Source organism: Kogia breviceps, chromosome 8 (assembly GCF_026419965.1).
Source record: "Kogia breviceps isolate mKogBre1 chromosome 8, mKogBre1 haplotype 1, whole genome shotgun sequence".
Classification (NCBI taxonomy): domain Eukaryota; kingdom Metazoa; phylum Chordata; class Mammalia; order Artiodactyla; family Physeteridae; genus Kogia; species Kogia breviceps.
In genome coordinates this window covers 72,532,162-72,549,665 of record NC_081317.1, presented here as the reverse complement: position 1 = coordinate 72,549,665, position 17,504 = coordinate 72,532,162, and the positions used below count along the sequence as shown (strand labels likewise).

The window sequence follows — 17,504 nt, the reverse complement described above, 5'->3', positions numbered from 1 at the left end:
CAGAATTCAAAACAGTATTCTGAAGATTTTATACAAATAGACATTCCTGGACCCATTGGTTTACGGTAAAATGAATCCAAGGGTCTGCCATTTCCCCACAAAGTAGGCTCCTTGGAGTACAGCTCCAGAATTACTCACATGTGCAAGCCCAGTTAAAGCTAAATGTTGTTTTTAAAATTTAATTTAATTTCCTCAACACAGCTCAGAGTGTTCTTTGCTAATATAATAAAGAGAAAAAACAAGCTGTGACGAGCCATACAATTTTGGCTGGTAAAGCAGACTGAAATAAATAATCAATCCTTAGCCTAGTGATGGCAATAATGTGTTTTTCACTGTGTCTAACATGGTCATTTAGAATTCTGAGCTGTGCTTGATTACCTTGTACAGAGGCTTGTTTTGCTCACTTAAAAAGCTTAAAGTAATAGAAGTATACCTTAGAAATAGGCACTACAAATAGTCATTTATTATTTTAAAACCTCTATCTATCTATCTATGAAAAGATATATGAATGAATAATATATATACATCATCTTCTATATTAGATGGGTTATGGATCTTTTCTTTATAGATACTTTGTTTTTACACATAAATATATCTTAATAAATTATTTGTAAACACATTTAAAAGTAACACATTAAAATTGTCAAGTACTTCCCATTTTATCTTTTGGTTTGCTTTGCCATAAGTAATTTGCCTCACTGTGGCTTAACTGGTGGGACAGCTGAGAGCCTGGGGCTGTCCATCTGTCCAGTGAGACTCAGAGGCCACACGTGGCACAAGTTTCCACATCCACTTCAATGTATGAGGTGCAATTCCTGAATCTTCCTCAGTGTCTACTACAGTCCACCTGCTGTGGTGAACTGCCTCTCTGGGTAAAGAGGAAAAAAGTCCTCTTCCCTTCCCTCTTCACTTTCCCTCCCCTCTTCACTTTCCCTCCCCTCTTCACTTTCCTCTAATAAACAAAGAGAGCAAAGAAAAATGGGGTAATCTGTCCACAATAAATAAGACCTCAGTGGTTTGGCCTTAAGGTTTAAACACTAGGCTTCTTTGAGGCAAGGGCCATATCCTATTCATTTTTATCCCTCCCACAGACTTAGCACAGAGCCTTTTGCAGAGCAAGAATTTAAACTATTTGTTGAATGACATGTAATTAATTTGGTAGGAAGGGAAGGTACAATTTGTCAACCAAGATTCCTGTGGTGGTTTGAAGCCAGAAAAATCAAGCCAAACCATGCTCTGAGATCATACAAGGTTCCACAGGGCAGGAACAATCTTAAGTCTGGGAAAGTCATCATTTGTATGGAAAAACTTACAATTTATGAAGAACAAGTACCTACACATGGGGTAAGTTTTAAGAAGTGACAGAAAACCCAGGTTGTGGGAACCATCACTAGAAATGAATTCTTTGGGGTCTTGAGGTATTTTGATTTATTTAAGAAACAATTATATATGTACATGGTCAAAATTAAAGAAAGCATAGGAGAGTAGCTCAATGCCACATCCCACATAGCATGAGGGTGATGGTTTGAGATGGAAATAGAATATAGTAAGTGGAGGGCCCTGTAGCAATGTTCTAGTTTCTGTATGTCAAGATGTGGTCAATACCCTACATTTTCAATGGTGTGTATCTAAAAAGATGGAGTGATAAAAGAGGGTCAATCTACCCCAGTCCTCAGAGGGAGTTCAATTTTGAATAAGAAGACTATTAAAATTGAGATGTGACATTTAAACCCGAAAAGACTGAAATATTATTAATTGGTAAGTTCAAGACTGTGGATTTTAGTGAGCAAGAGTAGGCATGGAAAATTAAGAGACTCAATTTTCCCTACACATTGTTGACATATTTTCTGAAATTGCTAATAATCTAGAAAAAGTTGTCCAGCTCTTTCATAAAGAGGAATATCAGAGTCTGGCAGATCTCTATCTCCAGAAAATGTCCATTATCATCTGAAGCCAGATTACCAGGTTCTTGTGAAAACACAGTAAACAATGAGTTGGCATCTAGAATGGTTTGTTTTTGGAACAGCTGGAGTTGACTGAACACGGGCAAAGTTTACAAATGAGGTCTTCATGTGGAGGAATGAAGAGAGGAAGTCAACAATGTCGGACTCTAGCCAGGCTCACTCTCAGGCTGGATGAGGATATTTTAAATAAACATTAGGTTTTAACTTCCCTGCATCCCTAATAGCTACGGACAACTAATATATCCAGTGGACTTTGTACCCCTTTTAAAATACTTTTTTCAAGTATACATGTAGAGAAGTGCACAGATGTATCCTTTTGTTTATAAAAAGTTGAAATTTAGGGCTTCCCTGGTGGCACAGTGGTTAAGAATCTGCCTGCCAGTGCAGGGGACGCGGGTTCAAGCCCTGGTCTGGGAAGATCCCACATGCTGTGGAGCAAATAAGCCCGTGCGCCATAACTACTGAACCCGTGCTCTAGAGCCCACGAGCCACAACTACTGAAGCCCGTGTGCCACAACTGCTGAAGCCCACACACCTGGAGCCCGTGCTCCACAACAAGAGAAGCCACCGCTGTGAGAAGCCCATGCACCACAACAAAGAGAAGCCTCAGCTCGCTGCAACTAGAGAAAGCCCGCACACAGCAACGAAGACCCAATGCAGCCAAAAATAAAAGTAAAAATAAATAAATTTTAAAAAGTTGAAATTTAATATATAAATTCACTAATAACAGATTGTCCTTGGCCATTTCACTCCTTTGAGGGAAGGTAGAAATTCTCCTGTGGAGATTTTCTACCTCACAGTATAAAAGTGCAGAATTTTGAGGAACAGAAGTGAGGAGAGAGTAGTTATCCTTGCTGGATTGAAATAACTAAATTAAGGAATGTCTTTGAAGGAAGAACAATGGTGACATCAAAGGGACAGTCACTTGCAGGAGAGAGGAGACATATAAAAGTGCTAACTGATAGGGCCAGGGATGAAGAGCTGTGTATGTGAGCCAAAGCCTCTCAGAAGCCAGGATGTGCTGAGTTTTTTGGAAAGAACTAGAACCAGTGTGTGGCCCAAGAAGCACCTTGCCTTTCACAAGGCAGTCATGTCGGCCCTAGTCCTCCATAACGTGGGTACTCAGTAAATGGGCACTGCTGAATGAATAAAATAAAGCCCTATAAAAATCAAACAGATTTCCCCCTTTAAAAGTGTTTCCACAGGGCATATTTCTGAACCGTTTTCTAAACTTTGTAACATTTTCCCAGACCCTGGAAACTCTCAAATACTTAAGTCTCTGGAACTCAGTCTCTTACTAGATTCCAGAAGTTTCTCCTAAGCTATGGACTTTCAACTCCACTTTGTAAGTTGCTGGGGTCCGCCACCGCTCTGTCTCCCATGAGCTTGGGTATTTACAACCCTGCTCTAATTCATATGGTCATCCGTGTGACAGACTTACACTGGCATCCACAACCGGATCCACCCCGGCCAACCTCGCAGCCTTTCCAGACACATCTTCAAAGCCAGGGTGGCTACTGTCATGTCCCCCGTGGCCACTTCCCCTTCCTGCTCTACCTCTTTGCTCTGATTTCCCAGGATTCCCGCAGGGGAGGAGGATATGGCCATGGGGACATTTCCTTCCCTTTGCTCCCTGCCCTCAGATACTCTGTGAGTCCTCCTATTTGGGGCCTACAGTGACCTCACCTCTAGACCTAGGGTCATCTACAAAATCAAAGACAGGTAGGTTCTATTCACACAAAAGCAGGAAACCCTCACATACTATTTTTATTTCATAAAGCCCAAAGACTTTAGCTTCCTTTGACTGGAATTATTGTATATTTATATGTGACAAATTACTCAAAATGAAAGTTAGCTAGACACATCACCACCACCACACCTTAGTGAGTTCTCCAATCTTTAGGTAATATTTCTTATAAGAAGAAAAGATAAAGGAGTTTTAAAGGAGTCGAGGAAGGTATTTCCAGTCCCCCATTTCCATTCTTTTCAGTAGAAATTTTTATATTGTTCCATTTGGCTTGAAGTGAGCATTAAAAACACAACTACTGGCTCGATAATCCTTCAATTTCTGGAGTTAATGAGAATTCTCAAAAGCTGCTCACACAGGATTCAACAGCCCACATCACGTCCCCAGTCTCCCTCTCCACCAGATTGGAAAAACAATCAACTCCACTGTAACCATCACATTTCTCAGAAAGAAGTTTTGCTTTTAAGTTAATAGGATTTCATGTGCACACATGTTGGTGACAGTTGGCAAGTGTCAATGGGCTTGATTATGCTTTTCATTAAACTTTCAAAACTAAATGTTTGTACTAATTTTACTTTGTGTTCCTCAGTCACTTGGCACGATTTTCCTCTCTCCCTCCTCCCTTGAAGTAGGTTGTGAGACTTCATTAATTCTTTGCCTTGTCTAAACCAAGTTCTCTACATTGATGGAGCCCTTTCTTAACCCCTACAGCACCTTCTCCCTAGCTCTGTGTCAGAGCTAGAAAACCAGTCATCGGGCACTTCCAGCCCACCCTCTCTGCGTCCATCCAAGTTATTACTTAACACTTTCATTTCCACAGACTTTCCTGCATTACACCTACAAGCCCCTTAAGGAGAATGCACAGATGAAAGAACCTGGGTTTTGGAACCAAAGAGACCTGGGTGGAAATCCTGGCTCCAGCACTATAAGCTCTGTAGACCTGGGGAAGATGAACCTCTCCTGGGTCCCCACTTCATCTGTCAAAATGGAATCACGGCACTCACTCTGCAGGGCTGTTGTGAGGATTAATGAGACAATCTATCTGAAATGTCAAGCACTGCCTGGCTCAGAGCAAATGTTAACGGAAACAACCTATGGATGAACTGAGCCTTGGAAATGAGTCCTTAACATCCACCAAATCATGTACTGGGTACTATATTGTGCATATGTATTTCAAGACTATATACCATGTATGATGTGTTTTAAATGCTAAGTTACTTTGGTATCTACAGGTTATATCGAAGATAGAAGGCTCCCTCTACCCAAGACTGGAATAGCTGTTTCGAAATATTGAGAATTACTTGTCTGGTTCAAATTGAGGTATCTCTTGCTGAGTAGAAAGTCAGGCATGAACAACAACATAGAAGAATATTTGGATTTTGGCAGCTACCCTGAAATTCTCTGGTATTGACCATCTTGCCCCTTCTGTTACTGCGGCTGGAGCTCCTTCCCATCACCCACCTGCATGAGAGATGAAGAGCAGCAAGTGCCAAAGCTGGACAAACATCAGCCCCTTTCCAGGACTGATGAACAGCTGTGTCATTCAGATAGTCTTAAATGGGGACACCAGTCACCACCTAAATAAATCACTGAGTGGACTGAGCAGTCAACACAGTTGCGATTGACTAATTTACTGGTCATTAACAGATGCTGGCCAGGTAAGCAATACAAATGTACTTCAAACAATTATCGTCTAATTCACAACACTGATATGATGATTAACTCTGGTTCTATTTCGTATCAAACCATGGGTATGCTATTAACAAAGCTTGCTCTTATTACGTTTATTGATTAGGTAAGATTTATAATTTCCAAAATGTTGTCGTTGGGACTTCCCTGGTGGTCCAGTGGTTATGAATCCGCCTTCCAATGCAGGAGATGTGGGTTCGATCCCTGTTCGGGGAACTAAGATCCCACATACCCCGGGGCAACCAAGCCCGTGCGCCACAACTAGAGAGAAGCCCACACACCGCAACAAAAGATCCCTCATGCTGCAACTAAGACCCGACGTAGCCAAATAAATAAACATGAAAAAAAATGTTATTGTTATCTCTCAGGCTTCATCAAAAGACTAACACATTCTGTTAAGTGATTTGAAGGGTAGGAAAATGAAATCACACAATTCCTGTTCTCCTAGAGAGATTTTAGTAGGCAAACATAAAACGCATACCCACGTAATTACAATACAATATAGAAATACCAATGGCTATAGAATAGAGTTAGATCAAGTGCTATGAGCTTTTAAAGTCTCATAGAAATGAGTAATATTAGTGCTAAAGTCCTGTACCTCAGGTGTCTCTTTCTCAGGAATCCCTACCAATTGCATTAAGACTCACAGACACATGATCAGCCATTAGACTTAATTGTAAGCTCTTTTGTTTCATTTTCACCACTCTTTATCCCCAAACTACTTCTTTTTTGGATTTATCTTTTACTTTGGTGAAGTATATACTTAGGCAATTTTTTTAACAACAGACTTAAATATACACCTATCAGAATGGCTAACATAAAAAGTACAGTGATGATATGGAACTTCCCTGGTGGTGTAGTGGTTAAGAATCTGCCTGCCAATGCAGGGGACACAGGTTCGATCCCTGGTCTGGGAAGATCCCACATGCCGCAGAGCAACTAAGCCCATGTGCCACAAGTACGAAGCGTGCACTCTTGAGCTCGCAAGCCACAACTACTGAGCCCGCGCACCACAACGAAGAGTAGCCCTGGCTTGCCACAACTAGAGAAATTCTGCATGCAGCAACAAAGACCCAATGCAGCGCCCCCCCCACCCAAAATATATATGTGTGTGTGTGTGTGTATGTGTGTGTATATATATATATATATATATATATATATATATATATATATAGTGATGACAGAAAATACTGGTGGGGATGAAAAGCAACTAGATCGGGCTTCCCTGGTGGCGCAGTGGTTGAGAGTCCGCCTGCCGATGCAGGGGACGCGGGTTCATGCCCCGGTCTGGGAAGATCCCACATGCCGCGAAGCAGCTGGGCCCGTGAGCCATGGCCGCTGAGCCTGCGCGTCCGGAGCCTGTGCTCTGCAACGGGAGAGGCCACAACAGTGAGAGGCCTGCATACCGCAAAAAAAAAAAAAAAAAAAAAAAAAAAGCAACTAGATCACTCATACATTGCTGATGGGAAAGCAAAATGGTACAGCCACTCTGGAAAAGAGTTTATCAGTTTCTTCCAAAACTAAACATGTGCTTACCATACAACACAGAAGCTGCACTTGGGCATTTATACTAGAGAAATGAAAAACTGTGCTTATGCAGAAACACTTATGAAAATATTCATAGCAGCTTCATTTACAACAGTCAAGAAGTACAGAAAACCCATTTACCCATTATTCAATGGGTAAATGCTTAAACTGTGGTATATCCATACCATGAAACATAACTCAGCAATAAAAAGGGTAAACTACCAATACACAGAATAACTTGCATGGATCACAAGGGTATTATGCTGAGTGAAAAAAGCCAATCTCAGAGGTTACACACCATATGATTCCTGAAACGACAAAATTATAGAGACGGAAAACAGATTGATGGTTGCAAGGGACTGGGGAGGGGTGAGATGGGAGGGAGGTGTCTGTGGCCACATATAAAAGGGGAGCAGGAGGGATCTTTGTGGAAGAACTGTGCTATATTTGACTGTGGTGGTTACATAAATACACATGTGCATAAACGATATATATACATACCCACGCACACATACAAATGAGTGCATGTAAAACTGGTGAAATCTGAAAAAGATCCCTGCATTGTACCCATGTCAATTTCCTAGTTGTAATACTGTACTAAGGTCCTATAAGATATTACTGCTGGGAAAACTAGGTGAAGAATATATGAGATCTCTTGTATTTTTTTTCTTCCAACTGCATGTGAATCTACAATTATTTCAAAATAATTTTTTTTTATAAGAGAAGATTTAGAGGTAGGAAGTTTTTTAAAGTCCTTGCATATGTGACACCTTCATTTCCAGTCTCACAGGGAAATCTGGCTTGGCTAGACACAGATATCTATGTCCAAGATCATTTCCTCTCAGACCAGAGCACAGAAGGCATTGTTCCACCGTTTCTCAGAAACTTCATGATTTTCTTTTTTTTTTTTTAAACTCATTGCCCTTAAAAAATTTTTTTTAATTAATTAATTTATATTTTATTTTTGGCTGCGTTGTGTCTTCGTTGCTGCGCGTGGGCTTTCTCTAGTTGAGGCGAGCAGGGGCTTCTCTTCGTTGTGGTGCGTGGGCTTCTCATTGCGGTGGCTTCCCTTGTTGCGGAGCACGGGCTCTACGTGCGCAGGCTTCAGTAGTTGTGGCACGTGGGCTCAGTAGCTGTGGCTCACGGGCTCTAGAGCACAGGCTCAGTAGTTGTGGGGCACAGGCTTAGTTGCTCTGCAGCATGTGGGATCTTCCCCGACCAGTGCTCGAACATGTGTCCCCTGCATTGGCAGGCAGATTCCTAACAACTGTGCTACCAGGGAAGTCCTATGATTCATCCTAGTTCAAACAATCTTGGACTCCGTAAGTTGGTTTTATTTACTTGTTTTTTTTCACCAAATTTATCTTTGCTTTACGTTGGTATTACAATGTTATCAAAATAACTAATAAGAGATAGCAAAACTCATAACTTAAAACAATGGAGAAAATAAAATATATCATGGGATTATAGTGTTTTAAAGATATAATTTGCAAAACAGTGCATTTATCTATATCATTTTTGGGAAGTAATCTTTCAATGTCTGGAACAGAGATGTGGAGCCAATGATATCCTATCCCCTTCCCGTGTTTTAGCTGAAGTCTAAAAACAAACTCCAATTCCTTACTGATAAAGGAAATAGCTTAAATGTAAGTGTTGTCATCAGTAAGAGATGTACATCTTTTTTCTATTAGGCCTGAAACATTTTTTCCTCCTTAAAGATAACTGGAAGGCAACCAATATATATGAAAAAAGAAAAGAACCTGTCTAAACTAAATGCAAAAAAATTAATGCTAAAGAAATTTATAGCTATGGGGTAAGCACTAACATTATGATAAATTAAGTATTATAGAAAATAACCTACATTGTAACCCATACAAACATGCCTATAGCTGAGAAGAATCTGATCTACAAACTTAGAGCTTGCCATACATAGTTAGGATGAAATCCCAGTTTGCACATCAAAAAGTCTCAGTATTCTTAAGACCAGTTTCATTAATATTTCATTAATATTAATATTTATGATGACAGACATTTGTGTGAAAAAGGAAAATTGGTTCCACACCATATAAAAATTAATAAATTTGCTGCTCAACAAAAAAAATAATAAATGTAAAATAAGTCATTTAGATCATTAATTATCAAGACTGTCTGATATGACTCCCACATGAAGGAATAAGAACTATTTGAATTGCAAACACAAGTTCTCACTAATATACTTTATCAATGTCACGTCCCCAGAATTATCAATATTGTAGGATATAATAATGTATCAAATTAATTAAATGATGAGACATTTTAGATTTTTCATAAATAAGTTATGTCAGAGAAGAAATAATTATAGTAAATTTAAAATGCACACAAAATTGGGCTTCCCTGGTGGCGCAGTGGTTGAGAATCCGCCTGCCGATGCAGGGGTCACGGGTTCGTGCCCTGGTCCGGGAAGATCCCACATGCCGCGGAGCAACTAAGCCCGTGAGCCATGGCTGCTGGGCCTGCGCGTCCGGAGCCTGTGCTCCGCAACGGGAGAGGCCAAATAGTTCCCAATTGTTCTTCCAAAATTAATACATAAATTTCAAGTCAATTTTAATTTCATAATCTTGTAATATGTACTGAGTGTACACAATAAGCCAGGTACGCAGCTGCAGAGAGGTATAAGGAATGAGCTTTGGCCTTTGAGACATTTACAGTCTAGCTAGGGAGACTGGATATACACCTAAAGGAGACAAGGATCAGTACTAAATAAAATAAAGTCTAATGACTATTTACAATACTGTTTCTATGGGAAAATAATTGAAAGATAAAAATACTTTTGTTACACAAATGACTTTTAACATGGGGATAATCAGTACATTTTTTTAAAAAAAAACCCAAGTCATTCACAAGGGAGATCATCTGCTTTATTAAATTCTCAATGCTATCTGTGGCAGGCATTGCAGTGAAACTGGATACTTCTTCCAAAATACGCAGAACTTAAAAAACAGCTAGATGTACAAAAGTCACCAAAGATAGATTTTTTTGGAAGTGTGACTAAACCTGTCTCCCTCTATCATCAGATAGTTTATTCCCTTGCTCGAATATGTATTTCTTTTTTTCTTTTCTTTTAAAAATTTATTTATTTTGGGCTGCGTTTGGTCTTCATTGCTGTGTGCAGGCTTTCTCTAGTTGTGGCAAGCGGGGGCTACTCTTCATTGTGGTGCGCAGGCTTCTCATCACAGTGGTTTCTCTTGTGGAGCACGGGCTCTAGGCATGCAGGCTTCAGTAGTTGTGGCACAAGGGCTCAGTAGTTGTGGCGCATGGGCTTAGGTGCTCTGCGGCATGTGGGATCTTCCCGGAGCAGGGATTGAACCTATGTCCCCTGCATTGACAGGTGGATTCTTAACCACAGCGCCACCAGAGAAGTCCCTCGAATATGTGTTTCAATGAACAGTTACTAAGTACTGACTAAGCATCAGGCAATGAAGATAACAAAGACTTTAAGGTTTGATCCTCAGGCTCAAGGATCTACATGTGAATAAATAAAATAGTGTGTTATGCAGCATGGTGGTCTTCACAGAAGAGACGAGTAGGAGGGGGACAGGTAAAGGAGAAAAGGGAAGAATGGTCCAGCGGACTGAGACATGTATTAAAAGACCAAAACCTTAAGAGAACATGTCCAGTAGATCAGAATGGCTGTAGAGTAGATATGCTCTGGGGAGAGGGGAGAGAGAAGGCTGAAGAAGGAAGCTGAAGGAGCATCCAGAGAAGAGGCAAGGAACAGATCGGGAAGGATCTGAACGTTCCAAGCTAGGAAGTAAGTATGGCTCTGGCCCAAAGGTGGTAGAGGACCTCCACCAGAGGATCTTCAGGAGCTGGTGGTGTTCTGATCTGAGGATCACTTTGGCAGCAGCATTAGGGATATGCTGAAAGGCAGTGATAGCGAAAACTAGTAAAGAGGCTACTGCAAAACTCCAGGTGAGGAAGGGTCTCAAATAAGGGCCGTGGCTGTGCATCTGGAGAGGAGGGGGCAGATCCAAGAGTTATTTAGGAGACAGACTGGATAGGACATGGTGATTTACTGAGTGTGGGGAAAGAGAACAAGAAAGAAGGATGGAAAGAGTAGCTTCAGGGTACTGATGTGGGCAACTGGCTTCATGCTGATCATATTCTCCAGGCCAGGGAAGACAGGCAGAGGAACAGGCTGTGGGAAGATAATGGAGTACCTGGGAAGACCAGTTTTCACAGAGGATGTGTCTCTCAGCTTGTCACACGGGGACCATAGGGGATGGTTTGAATAAATCCTACTTCCTGTTTTTGATGGCAAGTGAGCTGTGATGTGCTGGCAGTACTTTCTGCTGACATAACTCTTACCCTGGGCCCAGTTCTCTCATGGGTGTAGATGGCTGTCACAGCAGGCAGAGGGTGAGGCCAAAGAAGAGGAAATGCTTCCAGAAAGGGAACCCAGTTATTCACATGTCCATTTTCCCCAGCCATAGCCTACAGGGAATAGCAATGTGGAAGCCAGGGAGAACTCAGGATCTGGATCCCTGCTTTTGGAAAGAGACCTTTGTCTGAACCCTGTGGGCAAGTGGCCTCGGCAGGGTTGAGGGATAAAGTGCGTGCCGTTCCCTAGAAGAGTTCCAAGTGGCCACAGTGCCACGTGGAGGAGTTGGTAGGGATGGACCAGCACAGGCGGAAGGCTTACAGGCAAGGGCCTGAGGCTAGGCTGGGGAAGCTGGGGAAAAGGATTCGGGGGCTGCTCAAAGGGTGCAGGGCAAGATGGCATTTGTCAAGAGGGCTCATTGAGGGTTGAGGCAGTCCAGTCTGTTTTGGATGCAGAGCCCAGAAGCAGCAGCTCTGATGGGGAGTCAGGGAAGTAGGCTGGGGGGAGCAGGGCACAATGCATGCAGGCTAGGCTGGGTTGATGAGTCAGGCAGGTATCTTCCGGCCAGCAGTCACGCAAGGGAAATGGAATCCTGGGGTCTGAGACGTCACGCCGAAATATGAAAGAGGTGGGGGCAGGAAGCAAGAAGTCAGCAACAAGAGGTGAGGAGGCTTATCGTTTCTATCTGGGAACAACAGAAAAGCTGAGGTCCAAAGATCTGGGACTCCTGGCTTTACCACCTCTAAGCCCTTAAGAGGACCTGGCACCAGCAGAAAGGGTCTTTTGACATTATTTGGTTCCTGACTGCATTTCTCTCCTACCTCACATGTTCCTTTATTATTAACTGTTGCAACACCAAACAACTCTAGTTCTTGGAACATGTTATGCCACTTCATGCTTAGCTTATATTATTTTCTCTTCCTAGAAATATGCTTCTACTTCTTTGCCTACCTGGAGAACTCTTCTCCTTCTTCAGAACCAAGCTATGATGTTACCTACTCTGATCCCTAAAATGCTTTAGAATATTATCATTGCACTTAATATTCTGAATGGCAATTGATTAAAAATAGAACCTGCTGTATAAAAAAAATAAATAAAATTCAAAAATTCATATTATTTATAAAGATAAATAATAATTATAAGATAATAAATAATTATAATTTATAATAATAAATATTATAAGTATTTATAAATATAAAAATTTATATTATATTGGCTTTATCATTTATAAAATAATGTCACCTACACCATCTAATGTAATCATCACAATGCTTCTGGGACATAAGTTGACCTTATATATTAAGGAAAAATTGTGGTTTAGAGAGGTTATGACTTGTCAAATATCATACAGCTTATCAATGGAAGATCTAATATCCAGGCATCCAGACACCTGACCTTCCTTCATTTCTCCCTCCCTCTCTCCATCCTAACCTTATTTCTGTCTTAAAGATCTTGCTACCGCTGAGATGATGAGTTAACATCAGAATTGATTGAAATTTCTTGCTGAGAATATATTTATCACATATTAATAAATCACATTTGTCGATGCTACAAAAAAATTCAAAAAAATAAAAATAGAGGTCATTCACCTCATGTTGGCACACAGGAGGCCTGCGATACATGTCTGATAAATGAGTAAAAGGATGCATCCTAATATGGGTGTAGCTCACCTTTCTTTCGCTGGGCTGCTGACACAGTAATCCAGTCCCCTGCCTGACTTGTTTCTAGAGCCTTAGCAGTACTGCCTCACTCAGAGGATGGTTAACAGCAGAGATTCCCGATCGTTTGGGGCCGGTGCCAGCCCCAGGGTGAACTTACATCCTCCCTGGATCTCCACAGCACCTCATCTGGTGCTAAAGCTCAGTTCTGCAAAGTGAGGGAAATGTCAGGGTAAGAGATGCTGTGGGCAATGCCAAGCACACATCCTATTGCAGCCCTTCAGAGGATGACCTGAAGAGAGAGAGATGAGTCTGCTCGGCTCTAGGATGCGGGTCGTTAGCACGGGGTAGGGAGCGGGTAGAGAGATGACGGGCTGCAAGGGATTCATGAACTGTAGTGTGAGTGGGCATTTTTCTGGGGAGCAAGTTCACAGCGTTAGTCAGTTTTACAAAGAGGCCCATGACTATTAAATATTAAGACATACCATTCCAGAAAAGTACTGAGCTGCTGACTCCAGATCACAGAGGCCTTGGTCATAGTCAAGGCAGATCACAGAAGGGACTCGGGTTCCCCCGCAGCATGCCATTCCCATGCTCCAACTCCACCCCAAGAAAAGCCTTGCTGAAGGCCGATGTGCGGAATTTAAGGAAGTTTCATGATCTGTGTCTTCGACAAGTTCAAATGCAATGAAAGAGAGGGAAGTTAGGCTTAGGATACCTCCACACTGACCTTTATGTGCCTTAGCACAACAAATCCTCAAAAAATAAAAAAGCAAATCCCCAGGGGATCATTCCTGACAAAGAGTCGTGTTTGACCTTGTTCTATCAGGACTGGGCTTAGGAAATGCTAATAAACAGACAAATCCTGTGCAATGGCTTTTTACATTTGACCTTTCCTTTTTTTTCTGGCGTAGGAGCCTGTGGCTTTAGAAAACAGCAGAATAAAGGCTTTCCATATTCAAGAGGCAAGAAATGCACACACACACACACAAAGAGAAAGCAAATCTAAAACTGTTTGAAACTCTGGGGAACTGAGAGTCACTTTTCACCCACATCCTGTCAGGGTTGAAAAGCACAGGAAAAGGTTTCTCCTAAAATGTGTATATGTTTTATTTTTTCTTTTTGAAAGAAAAACAAGAATCACTCATATGCACCCAGATATCTGAATAGATCAGTTGATTTTTTTGTTTGTTTGGTTCCCACTGTTCTTCCCATGACTTCTGAAAGGATAGTTTAAAAAAAAATCCTTACACTGAATCTTTAAATTTCAATTGTTAAGAGCACATGCTTTGTCCCCAAACAGGTGTGGGCTCTGCCACTGACTTGATAGGTGATGCTGGACAGGTTTGTTAACCTTTTTAAGAACCTAATTATTCACCAATTAAAATGGGAGTATGAATAGTACTGGTGTCAAATGGTGGTTGAGATAATTAAAAGAAATAATGCATTAAAAAATCTTAGGCTATTAAGTTTAGTCAGTCAAACAGAGAAAAACAAATACCATATGGTATCACTTATATGTGGAATCTAAAAAAATGATATAAATGAACTTATTTACAAAACAGAAATAGACTGACAGACAGAAAATAAACTTATGGTCACCAAAGGGGAAAGTGGGGGAGGGATAAATTAGGAGTTTGGGATTAACATATGCACACTATTATATATAAAACAGGTAAACAACAAGGACCTACTATATAGAACAGGGAACTATACTCAATAACTTCTAATAACCTATAATGGAAAAGAATCTGAAAAAGAATATATACATACATATATGTATAACTGAATCACTTTGCCATACATTTGAAACTAACACAACACTGTAAGTTAAGTATACTTCAATTTAAAAAAAAAAAGGAAAACATCTTAGGCTAGCTTGGTAAACTCGAAGCATCAATGAATGGCATATAAAGGACAGGAGCTGTGGAATAAATCCTCTACCAATGAAGCAAACAATTCCAAGGACACATCTTTATGCATTATCATAGATGTTTCAACACACAGAAAGAAAAAACCCAGCAACAGTGGGGCTGTGTTTCTCATTGAGGATTCCCCATTTTATACATTACACGTGGTGGTTAGACTGCCTTCTTCACCTTCAGGTGAGCTCGAGTCTGGCAGAGAGGGGACCCTCCCTCCCTTGTAACAAGGTGCGTCATCTGACCAAGTCCACACACAGAAGGCCCAGGAAGCCAAGGCACATGCCATATTTCCCAGTGATCAGGCCCCATGAGTTCTATTCTCTTCTCCAGAAAGCCATGGTCAGGCCTGGACCCAACCCCGCACCAGCACGCCTTCAGACCATCTCCAACATGCCCAACTCAGCTGAGAACCTGCCTGGTTCTCTTAAGTTCATCTGGGCCAGGAAATAACATTCCTGAGAATCTGTTCATCAAACGATCATCATCCTTCAGAACCTAGCAGAGGTGCGTTTTCATCTATTTCTGCAAAAGGGCTTTTACCTACTTTCTATAAATTTACCATGTCAGAAAAATTTATACTGGACTTTGGTTTTACTTTTCTTTTTCTTATGCATTGCTGGCTGGGGGAACTCCTCCTGCTTTTGACAATCACTCCGGCTACTTTTTTTTTTTTTTTAACATCTTTTTTTTTTTTTTTTTTTTTTTTTCGGTATGCGGGCCTCTCACTGTTGTGGCCTCTCCCGTTGTGGAGCACAGGCTCCGGATGCACAGGCTCAGTAGCCATGGCTCACGGGCCCAGCCGCTCCGCGGCATGTGGGATCTTCCCAGACTGGGGCACGAACCCGTGTCCCCTGCATAGGCAGGCGGATTCTCAACCACTGCGCCACCAGGGAAGCTCTTTTTAACATCTTTATTGGAATATACTTGCTTTACAATGGTGTGTTAGTTTCTGCTTTACAACAAAGTGAATCAGTTATACACATAAATGTTCCCATATCTCTTCCCTCTTGCGTCTCCCTCCCTCCCACCCTCCCTATCCCACTCCTCTAGGTGGTCACAAAGCACCGAGCTGATCTCCCTGTGCCACGTGGCTGCTTCCCACTAGCTATCCACCCTAAGTTTGGTATGGTACTGGCACAAAAACAGAAACATAGATCAATGGAACAGGATACAAAGCCCAGAGATAAAGCCACAAACACATGGTCACCTTATCTTTGATAAAGGAGGCAAGAATATACAGTGGAGAAAAGACAGCCTCTTCAATAAGTGGTGCTGGGAAAAGTGGACAGCTACATGTAAAAGAATGAAATTAGAACACTCCCTAACACCATATACAAAAATAAACTCAAAATGGGTTAAAGACCTAAATGTAAGGCCAGACACTATCAAACTCTAAGAGGAAAACATAGGTAGAACACTCTATGACATAAATCACAGCAAGATCCTTTTTGACGCACCTCTTGTGAAATGGAAATAAAAACAAAAATAAACAAATGGGACCTAATGAAACTTAAAAGCTTTTGCACAGCAAAAGATACCATAAACAAGAGCAAAAGACAACCCTCAGAATGGGAGAAAATATTTGCCAATGAAGCAACTGACAAAGGATTAATCTCCAAAATTTACAAGCAATTCACGCATCTCAATAACAAAAAAACAAACAACCCAATCCAAAAATGGGCAGAAGACCTAAATAGACATTTTTCTGAAGAAGATATACAGATTGCCAACAAACACATGAAAGGATGCTCAACATCACTAATCATTAGAGAAATGCAAATCAAAACTACAATGAGGTATCACCTCACACCAGTCAGAATGGCCATCATCAAAAAATCTATAAAAAATAAATGCTGGAGAGGGTGTGGAGAAAAGGGAACCCTCTTGCACTGCTGGTGGGAATGTAAATTGATACAGCCACTATGGAGAACAGTATGGAGGTGCCTTAAAAAACTACAGATAGAACTACCATACGATCCAGTAATCCCACTACTGGGCATATACCGTGAGAAAACCATAATTCAAAAAGAGTCATGTACCACAATGTTCACTGCAGCTCTATTTACAATAGCCAAGACATGGAAGCAACCTAAGTGTCTACCAACAGATGAATGGATAAAGAAGATGTGGCACATATATACAATGGAATATTACTCAGCCATAAAAAGAAATGAAATTGAGTTATTTGTAGTGAGGTGGATGGACCTAGAGTCTGTCATACAGAGTGAAGTAAGTCAGAAGGAGAAAAACAAATACCGTATGCTAACACATATACATGGAATCTAAGAAAAAAAAATGTCATGAAGAGCCTAGGGGTAGGACGGGAATAAAACACTGACCTACTAGAGCATGGACTTGAGGATATGGGGAGGGGGAAGGGTAAGCTGTGACGAAGTGAGAGAGTGGCATGGAATGGTCTTTGCTCTGTCAAGCCTCATTCCTGATCGCCTCTTATTCAGATCACATAAAGCAATTTCAGCAAATGGGCCCACCTCATGGTTCTGCATATACAGTGGATTTCTAGGGATCCACTTATCAATCCCACCAAGTGCATTCTCTCTAAGCTTCTCTCCCCTGTTGGAATCTTACTTCATCCAAGTCTTGTATATGGCTTTTCTCACTAATCACTGTGTT

At 41.2% G+C, this 17,504-nt stretch overlaps 1 protein-coding gene across 4 annotated transcripts in view; it reads right to left on the bottom strand.

Annotated features, from left to right (window-relative positions):
* The window catches only part of PIP5K1B (phosphatidylinositol-4-phosphate 5-kinase type 1 beta), a 340,838-nt gene that overhangs the window by 127,227 nt on the left and 196,107 nt on the right, over positions 1 to 17,504 (bottom strand). The gene's annotated exons all lie outside the window — the stretch shown is intronic.